The following is a 12,210-nucleotide window of genomic DNA, read 5'->3' as shown; positions in this document are numbered from 1 at the left end:
TCCTCAAGGTTTACGTAACTTATGAATTAATTCCTATTTTATTTTTATCATGTTCACTAAATACTACATGTGGACCCAATAAATCAAGTTTTTTTTTTCTTACAAGGGTGGTAATTTGATATCAATATTTCCGAAGCTAGACAGGAGAGGACTAAAAGAAATATTGTTTATTTGGTTATTAATATTTTTTTTATTATTATGTATCGCTTTTTTAATTTCTAAGATTTCTAAGTAGTCTAATTTTAATATTTTATTTTCGACATGAACCACAAAGTAAGTGCTTCAAATATAAATTTTATACATATTACAATTTGGAAATTGCCTCCCCCAGAGAAATGAAATATAGTCATCCGAGGTGATAAAATTGAATAACAAGATACTTACCGCTACCGGCATATCCATTGCCAGGTTGATTCTGCATTGTGGTAGGTAGAACAACTTGTGTTGCCTTATCAGGGACAAATAGACCTAATTCATTAAGAATATCTGAATTGTGTATACGACCACCAATAACAAATTGTCAAAACAAATTAAAGTTGTAATAAACTTACTTAAAACAATTGAAATATTACATTAGAACTGCATTTATCCGAACTCCTGTCATTCTTATTGCCATATATTCATAAAATAAAAAATAAAGGAGATGTTTTTAATTTTAATTAAATTGTGCAATTGACTTTTGACAATTGAATTGGCACTCTAATCCGGACTATTGGAGTTTTACTGTATTTTCATCTTTTAAAATTTGTCTTTTAATCCACGTCACTGGTATATATTACGTACTATTTTTTGGTTTTATTTTTTTAGATAAGTTAAGTACTGTAATATAAAAACTAAACTAAATTGTCAACAAATAAATACTGTTAAGCCCTCAGAGTAATAATGCGTAACCTAGAGAGGAGCCCAAACGTAGGAAAACCATTATATGACTATTGGGTATTAAGTTAGCTACATTTTGCAGCAAAACAATGGGCCGTACTCAGGTCGAGAATTGCAAAATGGATATTAATTTGCGTTGTAATTACTTTAAAATATGTACCTGTGTACTTATCATTGCAGGGTTATTTTAATCTATTTTTCTATAATTCGCCTATATTTACGTTATAAAACTGAAAATAAATGTTTGTGTTTATTTTTTATTTACTCATTCATTTTATTCACAATATATTAATGTTATATTTATTGAGACATAAATCCCAACTCCATTGAACCAAAGTCCTTTGTTGAGTTTGTTTGTTTGTCCGTCACATCTCCGAAATGGCGAGTCGGAGCGGCCTGAAATTTGGACACGTCATCATAGATGCGATTTCAAGGTTAACGTTGCTATTTTTAAGTAAAATTTTAATCGACCTCTACTCGATAAAAACTCAAACTTAATATAGATGCCAAGTGCGGCCCTGATATTTTGCCCATAATCAACTGTCATTATCAACAGTAAACATACTTTAATTCACAAATTTATCTCCTAAATTGTGAAAAAATTGTATCTGAAGTAAATATGTTGATATAAGGAAAGATTTTAAGCAACATAATACACGTATCGGGAAAATAAATGCCAAAAATCAATGTAAATCATGGGAAAATATTCGGAATCAATTATCTGTGAAAACTGACTCCTTTGACGCTCCTACTGCTGCAACCAAACATACTGCAATTCACCATAGTCGATTTTTATTTATTATAACGTAAATGTCCAAGTTATTTACAAACAAAGCTAAGAACAGCTACAAAAGCATCCGATCGAATCGTTATGTTTATGTTGTCAAATAAAACAAAATGGCCATTGGTTGCTAGCCAACAAACCAACATCGCTTGCGTTCTATAAAACATAGTGATAGGGCGTCTCTCTAGGTTACGCATTATTACTCTAAGGTTAAGCCAGTATAATGGTTCAGTATTATTTTAATTATTTTAAGGTAGATTATTAAATAATTAAGGAATGACAGAAGTTCAAATATTCATGCAAGGAAAAAAATTACTTTATACAAGTAAATTTATTTTATGGCTGCTTTACAAAACTTTAATAATTATTATTGTTTGGTCAGGTCATTACCTTTCAAGCTTTGTACACTGATAACAGAAGAAATGTTGTAGACTCTATAGAAATGTTTACTCACTTTAGAATTTTTCCATTTATGTTTCTATTATGAAGCACTTCACAAAGCACAGTTGCACAAATAGAGGTATCATGTAGATATTGATGAGATGTATATTTTAGGCAGTTTATAGAACACTAGTTTAACTTTTTCAGAGTTATTGAGATGCAGGTATACTCATATAATAAAGACTTATCAGAGTAACACTTTACACAATGTGACTTGTTCACAGGACGGTAGGACAACAATAATTTGAACGAGGAAGGATGTAGGTAGAAAATGGATTTCTACAGCCCTATATGAGTTGCAAGTAAAAAAAAAATATTACTTAACAATTATTATTAAAACTTGTTAACAGGGAATACTATCGAGTCACTAAAACATACCCTTTTTATTTTGCTTAAATGAGAAGAAAACACGTGATAAATTTGAATACAATCGCAAAACTTGTGCGTAAACTCAAACATGGTGTAATTTTATTTTTAAATATTGACTTTTATAAGTAGGTAATTTTAAATGTTCACTTTTTGTTTACCATGATAGCAGTAACCTCACCAGGAATGTTGCCACCCAAGCTACTGGATAATTTTAAATTTTGACTGGACGGATAACTTTCTTGGATAATAAATGAAAAAACTCAAATCCCTCCCATCCTCTTATTCCGAGGACGAACTTTGCGTGGAAACTCGATTTCTTCTTTCTTTATCAGAGGCATCCAATAAAAGCATTTTTATGTCTTGTATCCCTAGCTATTGTTGTATTCCCGGTAACGAGAGGGTGGACGAGTTGGCAAAGGAGGCGGTCTATTCCGGGGATCCTGCCTTTAGTAATTTCCTACCTCTAGGTGACCTCCTCGTTATTACAAAGGAGAAGCAACTTCACATATGGCAAGAATATTGGGTAGCCTCCTCCCAAGCCAAGGGAAGACACCCTTTCCAATTGAAACCAAATGTAACAGAAAAGCCTTGGTTCTCCAAAGTGATTCTGAACAAATTTGAGACATCTTCCATTTGCAGAATGCGTATTGGACATTGTTGTAATAGTTCTCATTTGTTTAGAATCCATCTCCGGGACTCTGACATGTGCGAATGTCAGCTTGAGAAGGAAGATCTGAATCATGTTTTCTTTGGATGCCCCATAAATGATTGTTATCCTGAGTTCCTGTCTAACCTCTCCAAAATCAGCGTCCCATTCCCTACTAATATTTTAACTCCCTTGTCCACACCCAATTAACAGATATTAAAATTTTTATGTAAATATGTAGTTATAAATGGAATTAAGTTGTAAATAAGGTATACTATATTATGTAAAGTGTATGTAATATTAAATACTAACACACTAACTTGTATGTATAGTACTAACACGTGTGTAAATATTTAAATAAGTTAATCTTAAACTTGACACTGGCTAGAACATCCCAGTTAGGGGTGAAAAAAGCCAAAAAAAACTAAAAAGAAGAAGAAGAAGTAAATAACTACCCGCTTTAATAAGAGCTTAGATTTTTCAAAACAAATGAAAAATAATTTGATTTAAATTTAGTGGCATGTGAAAAGTTAAAAATTAATGACCCATATCATTACCACTAGTAATAGTTCTACATTATCTTTGATTACCACATAATGATTTGTGATCATAATTTTATTGTTGAACATCTGTGTCAATTTTTTAATAAAAACTATTAGAAAGTGATAAGAACAAAATGTTTTGGATAAGAAAACAAGCTTTTAAATCACAGTTCAGACCTTTAAAAAACATTTTAGGTTGTTTAATTAAAGGGACTTTTGTTATATTTATCATTGATCTAATTATTGTGTATATTATTCCGAAAAACTATTTTGAGAAGTCTTTACAAGACACTTATCACATAAAAGATTTTTTGGACTCAAGAAGGGTACAGTATTCATTTTTAACATAGTCTTATAAATAGTGGAAAATATAAATGCAATAGAATTAAGAATAGTCCAGAAACCGCATACGCGCATCAAACAGAAGGCGACTAAACTACTCTTAAAAGAGTAGTTTTAAGTTTTGACCCATTAGTTTCTTTGTAGACGTCGCTCAGTACGCAACTCCCGATTTGAATTAAACTATGCCGTGTTGTGTCGTTTTAAAGTGTAGAAATACTACTGGGATCTTAAAGAAACAGGTTGGGATCACATTTCATGTGTAATTAGCAAATGCATGTGTAAGTAGCAAATGCATTACTTAAAAATTGAATTATTTTTCCATCTGTCAAATTTGTCGAAGAAAACAAAATTAACATTTCGTTAGTGTCGCCAGGGTAGATTTTTTTTAACCTTACTTTGCTCATCTAATGAGAGAACTTATGAAAATCGTACCTCGGATTGAACAACTCTATGGTGGACATTTGACCGAAATTATCTTTAAAACGTCAAATATTATTTAACATGATATAAAAATATCAGTTGTATGTAAAATAAAATTTGTTTTATTTTTTAAGTTCTAAGTTCATTATTTCAATTACTTTTATTGAATGTCCCTTTTACTTATCTACTGTGTGTCAATCAATGTTTCCGCGTGCACAATAAAATTTTAGAGAAATTAACAGATTGCTTTTTTTTTACCTTACATTTGTGTTATGATTATGTTTTTTCCCATCGTGCAACATTACGCGGCGACTTCGAGAGTGCACGCGGCGAAAGTAGGGCACAGTGGGGGGATTTTTGGACACACTCCGATGTATTGAAATATGATTCTACGCTCCTTCTGAACTATTCTTAATTCTATGATAAATGCATAAACTGCAATTATTAATTTAATTCAAAAGTAGAATGGGTTTATATTATTGAAATGATTTGTTTTAACTTTGTGGAATAAAGTGATTAATCCATATTAAATTAATCTAGCTAATGTTAGGTCATAAGCCCCATTAATGCCTAAACTTTTATAGCCTCTTCTCAAAAAGTTATCTGTATAGAAATATCTTTCATCGAAAAAATCATCAAACCCTTATTCCCATCTGATGGCAATAGGGCACTGCATTGGTAAAGTAAATGCAGCATGTGTCGATCACCTGGTACAGGAAGGTAAGGTGATCAGTCTTGTGCTTCAGGTCCCAGTCCAAGAACTATGAAATATTGCAGTGTAAAAAATATGTAAAAAAATATTGGTGGTAATATCTTAATTCCCAAATTAAAAACAACTACAGCACAATATCATTATACTTACAGAGGAATATTTTTCTTTGATGAAATGAAGATAATAAAAAGTACAGTCAGGAATACAATATATTTAAGAAATAAGTGAAAAGTTACATTTATAATTCTTCTTTATGTAGCACTGTTTAAAAACACTGTTTTATTTTTTTTTGTAATTTATAAATGTTATTCTAAAAATATTAACAATTCAAATAAAATTAACGATTGTAAGACGTCACTCCCCATTATTTACACAAGAATTGTTTATTTCTTTTACTTAATGGGAAACGTTAATGTAAATATATGTATTTAATTAATGTAAAAAGTCGTAATATTGTATTTTTATTTGTTTTCTGAATGAAAAAAAAACCATCTTATTTACAAATATTTTATGTTGACCTTTTGACCAATTGAACTCAATCATAGTAAGCGAACGCGCCAACCACTATACTACAAGGCGGACTTTTCTCCACTCAATTTCTTTTTACAGGAATTTTACTTGAGAGTAGCCATTGAGTAGAAAACACTTACAGAACTGTATTTTTTATTCGCCTGGACACTAAAATAATATTATAACCTTCTTTAATATACCAATTATTGTGCTTCTAAAAAAATAAAGATTTAACACAGACTAAACATTTTTTAATCCTTATAAACTCCCCGGGGGATAAAATCTAGTATTTCTTGTCTACCAAGATTTGGACATACTTATATTAAAAATGTTATGGTTCATTTCAATTCCACTCTCTTAAGAATTTATTTATGTATTATGTTACTACTACTACCATCACGCCATTTCCCCTTAGGGGTAGGCAGAGAGAATGGACCGCCACACACGTCTATCCTGGCATACAATCCTAGCCTCTTCCACATTCATACATCTTGTCAAACATGCCCTTCGGTTCTGTCTGCTTTTGACATGACCAGACTTAAGGTTTATCTGATCATACCACGTCTTCCTTGGTCGTCCTCGTCTCACGTTGCCGTTCATTTTCGCCATATATACTTGTTTTACCATTCTTTTGTCGTCCATTCGTTCTACGTGACCAAACCATCTCAGAGACCCTTTCTTAATCTTATCAATTATACTTGACTCAGATGTATTATATTATTTACAATATTATATGTAGGTATTATATTACATGTTTTAGAATCATAATTACTCCAAGCTTGGAGAGATACTGTTTCTGGATTACGATTCTCCAAAGCCTCGGGCCAAGGAATTCAAAATACTTGTGTGGAAGAGAGATTCATATGTAGGAAGACAGAAAATGAAGTATTTTTCAACTGATTCGTTAGTACTATTACAATATTTAATGTTAAATTTTAAATAAATTCATAAACTTACATTTAATTGCCAAGATTTGTAACCAAAAGCCACATTATTCTTTACATCCATGGATAATTTTAGAATAATGAGGAAGTTCAGTGCTACGGGAAATTGGATATCATAAAGGTTTTCTTATGCGTGTTTAAAATTAGAGCATTAGATTGTAGGGCGAAGTATCTTGAAAATGTATGAAAAAAATAATAAAAATGATTTCAATAAAAATTAACTACTTTGAACGACGTCACTAGTTCGTTCGAATCAACCAATGATAGAGTGCTGTGATAGGATTTCCGTTTTGCGGGAAGCCAATTCACCAATCAGCAAAACTCACCAAAGAGAACTTGTGATGTCACACAAGGAGTAATTTAAAAATTACAGAAATTCAAGAAATCATTGCGCTGATATATACATACATAAAATTATGTTAAATATTTTTTTGGCTTAGTAGGTAGTCTATTAAAAACCACTGAAATTCCTCATTATAAGAATAATACTATTGTTCTAAACCAGTTTATTTGTTTAGATGTGACGGGCATTAAGTTTTTTTTTTTTAGTTTATCCAAAAAGAAGTATATGACAAGAAAGTACCTAAAATTCAATAGAATTTAAGATATCTCAATAAAAGAAAAATAAATCTCAATAAAACAAATAAAAAAATGTTCTTGTTAAATCACCATAATTAAAACATACACTCTGAAATATTAAACCGCTTTGAATATAATTTTAATTTTTGATGTAATTAATGATGTAATTAAGATTTTATGATTAAATAAAAAATATTTAGGCGTGTTAAAACAAAGACAGCAATCACCATAATTGGTCTGAAATGAGCTCAGAATAATAATTTAGTAACTAACTTTGTGGCTTATAATTATGGAATGGTTTTTGTTCGTTTGGGCGACTCTATTAGTCAACGGAGAATTATTACTCTAAAGAATTGAGTGAGATATGTCAATGGATAGAGAAACAAAAACACTATTGACAACTGCAAAGGTTTTGAACCATAAATTTCAGTATCTAATACGTTTTGACTCAGTATGTTTAAGTCCACTCACAAATCATAAATATATACTATTATAGTTGAAGTTCCGCAGAAAAAATGGCAGTCTCTTTAGTTACAGTTACAGAACAAAAAACAAAACCCATACACTAATTTGAAATAAGTCAATAATTTACCATTTAATTGCAATAAAGAATACACGGAGATTAATTTCTGGCAACAATTATTAACTAGAATAATAAATTTACCTTGCAGTCTGGGAAAAGTACTAAAATAACATTTATTGCATATTACTCGAAACAAAAAATAGTGGAGAAGGCCATTTTTGTTTTAACACACCTTATAATATGTAAATTATAAAAATTTGATTGTGCCAAGTGTCCGATTACTTAATGTGAGATATTTGAATACTTTTGCAGGCATAATCCATTAGATGACTGCTTTGTGGATAATTGCAAGATAAGTTATTTAGATTCTGACTTAGGTGTAGCTGATGCAGTGGTGTTTTTGTTATTTGAACTACTTGGTCCACAGCATCTACCAGATTCATCAAATCGCCTTCCTCAACAACGTTGGATTTTTTTGACTGATAAAAACCCATACAATACTTTTAAGCATAAGATTAACAACACATTTTCTGATTATGATGGTATATTCAACTGGTCCATAACTTACAGGTAGTTTTTCTAAATTTCATTTAAAAACTAAAATCTAAGCTTAGAAAAATACAAATGTTAACCACATTCTACAAAAATCAATGATGTACAATAAATAGTAGTGGTGTCTATCAATGATACAGCAAATATTGCATTGCCCTCAACAATTTGCAAAAAAAGAGATAGCATACTTACGCCATAAATTGTATTGTATTTATGAAGGAAACGATATACATATTATATCCGTTTTGTTTTTCACAGTTACAGTGCAATCAAATAATTTTTTCTCCATACACAATGGTTTTCTGCGTTGCGTCACATCTGATCATGATAAAAGTCCATTAAAAAATGAAGAATGAAGGCATGGAAAGCAAACCCATGAATTGAAATGTTTTTTTTATTTATAATAGTTATAAAACGGCATTTCATATTTCACTGTGAGAATACATTAAAAAAAAACTCGTTTCTTAGCTATGAATTTTGTACGTAACTTTTTTTCACAATAAAAAGAGAAAAACTTCAGTTCTTATTATTTGCTCTAAGATTTAAATTTTCCTAAAATTTGTAAATAACTTGGAAAAACGGAAATCGAATTGTAGTAGAGTGGGATTTAAATATCGGACCTTCAGTCCGTGAGTCCACAATACTACAACGGGACCACAACCCGGTTGTTTTTAATTTAAATACTAATTTCTTACTTTTAACTAGGACCTATTCTTGTCCAAATATAAAGTAAGTGAAAGAGATAGAATTTATGATTTTGTGGTTCGTTCCTGTGACATTTGTTTTTACTTTATGAATTTTATTCCATTTTAAAAGCATACATAATTTCCAAAATAATTTGTGGAACAGTAACTTATTATATATTAGATTTGGGATGACTAACATAGTCGTAAAAAAGAAAGTCACGGCGAATACATCCCTATAAAAATAAATGACATAGTTAAATTAGGTCAAATTTTTATTTCAAAATAATTTGGTAATAAAAATACTTTTCATACAATATTTACATTGACAATTTTATCAGTTTGTCCAAATGTTTGTAGACAAAAGACTGTTTTTTTCTGTAGCAATTTGTTTATATTTATAATTACAATCTTAATAAATTTCAGAATGGACTCCGATATACCACTTCCAAACGGCCGAACTATATTATTTCGTACAAAAGAAGGATACATAAGAAATAAAAAGACATCTCAAGAGTCCTTAATACCATATTATAATTTGAAGCAAAGGAAAGTTCTAGCAGCTTCTATTCTTTATACGTGTGATTTAAATTCTCCGGAGTTTATATTTTTAACTTTTCTGCAAAAAATAATTGATATTGATATTTATGGACCATGCACCAATAATGACATTTTGTAAGTTTATTTTTAGTTTATTCAGAACTTACTACCTAACAGGCCAATTTTTTATAAAGTCTAATAATTTTTGACGATTCAAAATGTTTCTAACATTTGCTATATATTTGTAGCAGGGGGCAAAATTAGCAGTTCAAAATGGAGTCTTGGTACCGACCTTACTGTATGGAAGCGAAGTATAAAATTGCAAAAACGGGGATGAGAAAGCATGCTGAATGCTGTTGAAATAAAGTAGTAAAACTGTCAATGATAAGTGCAAAAATTGGCTGAGACGAGCATTATCTACAAAATTAAGAAAGAGGTATTGCGTTAAATTGGACATGTAGAGCAAATGCATAGTAAAAGAATGGCCAAAAAGATTCACGATGCGAATATTGATGGATGTAGAAAACGACTAAGACCGAAAAAGATATGGCATGACCAAATCCAACTAACTATACCTGACTTGTCGGCCTCGTGGTAATGGTTAGCGCTTTTGCCTACCATGCAAGGGGTCTTGGGTTCGATTCCCGACATGGTTGATATGAAATATTATTTAAAAGGGTGTTTTTACACTAGAATATTTGATAGTCCCTAGACTGGTATCTGAAGCGTAGGGCTGATCACCTTACCTTCATGTAACAAAAAATAATCAAGATACGCTGCGATTGATGTACCAATGCAGTGCCCTATGCACCATTAGGTGCGGAAAGGGAATGATGATGATGATGATGAAATCTAACTAATGCTTCGAGATGGAAATCTCGAAAGTCGCAATGATAGGCGTGCATGCATGAGAAGATGTATGGATGTTAACGAAGCAAGGTTTGTATGCAAAGACTAAGTGTTTATCCCATTCCATTCATGTTCCATTTTGTTGGTTTTCCTATATTTAGTACATTCATCAACTATCCTTACTATATTCTACAAATTAACAATAATATTAATGCTTCTATTAAATTTTTTTAAAAAGCATTGTCTTAATCAATTAATTCGTGGTTACATATTTTAAAGTAGGTGTTGTATAAGTTACATTTAAGCAGTTTTTTAATCATGAGAACACTTGCCCTCCACATAGTAGCCGGGCCCTTTAATCTGGGCTTGAAAAGTGAGAATTAATTTATGGGGACCTGTCACAATAGATCTACACAAATCACAGTGATGTCAGTAGATTATATAGCACTATTTAGTCAACTAGCAATATTTCGGAAGAGCATATTAAGCTCTCAAGGACAAAATTTATTTTCATGAGATGTGTTAAGAACTGTATTCTCTTAGTGGGAGGGATTTGAGTGGGAAACTCTTCGATAATTTTTTAAATATAAGATGTCCTTTTTTCTCTCTTTTTCTGTTCAATGTAAACAAAATATTTTTATTTGCTGTTTATCATATTGATGTGCCACATATTTTTTTTTAAATTGCAAGCAAGTGCCTGTATCTTAGTGCCAACAGAACATATGGAAGGTGCAGCTCTGATAACATTAAATATTCAAAACCAATTATCTACATTCTGCAGGTGAATTTAAAAGCAGCTAATTTGTACAAAATTATAATATAGTTTAAATATATAGTAGAACATAGTACAGGAAAAGCATAATTAATATTTCATAAAATAACATAAAATGACCATAAAATATACTAATAATTTTTGTTTTTTAGGTGTGAAAGCATAGTTCATATTAAATTAATATTTTCAATGTGTTTTTACTATGACCATTAAATAAAAAAATAAATTTTGTTTTTTAGGTGTCCCAATATATCTTACGAAGATTGTGAACATCTAAACAAGTATCCGTTTTTCATAACATTTGAATCTGCTAAATGTTCCGAATATTTGACAAAGAATATATTTTGGAACTCTTATTCAAAGGGAGCCGTGCCAATTGTTGTCGGATCAATACTGAAAGATTTATTGGAGATATTACCCCCTGGATCATTTCTGACCCCAGATGCTCTAAAAACTCCACAAAGATTAGGAAAATATATCCAAATGATCAACAATTCTTGGGAAAAGAATTATATTAGATTACATGAGTGGAGAAATGCTTATGCAGTTGTTAACGAACATGGTTATTATGGAACGAGGTCTTTTCACTATTGTAGAATATGCGAAGCTCTTAATTATAATGATGAACAGCCAAAAATATATGAGGATCTTTCACATTTTTTAAGTCCTGAGAAGAATTGTGAAAAATAATGGAAAATTATTTTGAAATGTAAAGCAGTAGCATTTTACGATAGTTTTTCTAGTTATAGGCTATAATTATATGTTATATGCATTTTTTATCATCATCATTCCCCTTTCCGCACCCAGTAGTGCATACGGCATTGCATCGGTAAACAAAATGCAACGTAACTCAACTAGCTGTTACATGAAGGTAAGGTGATTAGTCTTACACTTCAGATGCCAGTCCAGGAACAACTAAATGTTAAGTTTAAAAAACTTTTAAAATTAGTATTTAACATACACCCTGCCGGGACCTCAGTAATGATAGACGAACGCGTCAACCACTACACAACGAGGCAGACTTATTGAGATTTTTACCTGGATGAGTGTTTTTGATTCGATGACAGAACAGCCATCATAGAATCAAAAGCACCCATCCAGGATTCTGGTTCTATTTCACATA

At 30.9% G+C, this 12,210-nt stretch overlaps 1 long non-coding RNA gene across 4 annotated transcripts; it reads left to right on the top strand.

The window, feature by feature from the left end:
• Positions 1–3,534: 3,534 nt before the first annotated feature.
• On the top strand, positions 3,535–11,730 carry LOC148284449 (uncharacterized). 4 transcript variants are annotated; one of them, XR_015824790.1, is made up of 6 exons: positions 3,535–3,987; positions 6,406–6,548; positions 8,004–8,261; positions 9,353–9,601; positions 9,715–11,096; positions 11,327–11,730. It is a non-coding gene; the product is annotated as an uncharacterized LOC148284449 (long non-coding RNA). The 4 variants fall into 4 exon arrangements; XR_015824794.1 differs by lacking the exon at positions 9,715–11,096; XR_015824793.1 differs by having other exon boundaries at positions 9,353–9,902.
• The last annotated feature ends 480 nt before the right edge of the window (positions 11,731–12,210 follow it).

This window comes from Micrasema longulum, unplaced genomic scaffold (genome assembly GCF_059751315.1).
Source record: "Micrasema longulum isolate JH-2025_06_02 unplaced genomic scaffold, ASM5975131v1 h1tg000117l, whole genome shotgun sequence".
Taxonomy (NCBI): domain Eukaryota; kingdom Metazoa; phylum Arthropoda; class Insecta; order Trichoptera; family Brachycentridae; genus Micrasema; species Micrasema longulum.
This window is presented reverse-complemented; position numbering and strand designations above follow the sequence as displayed.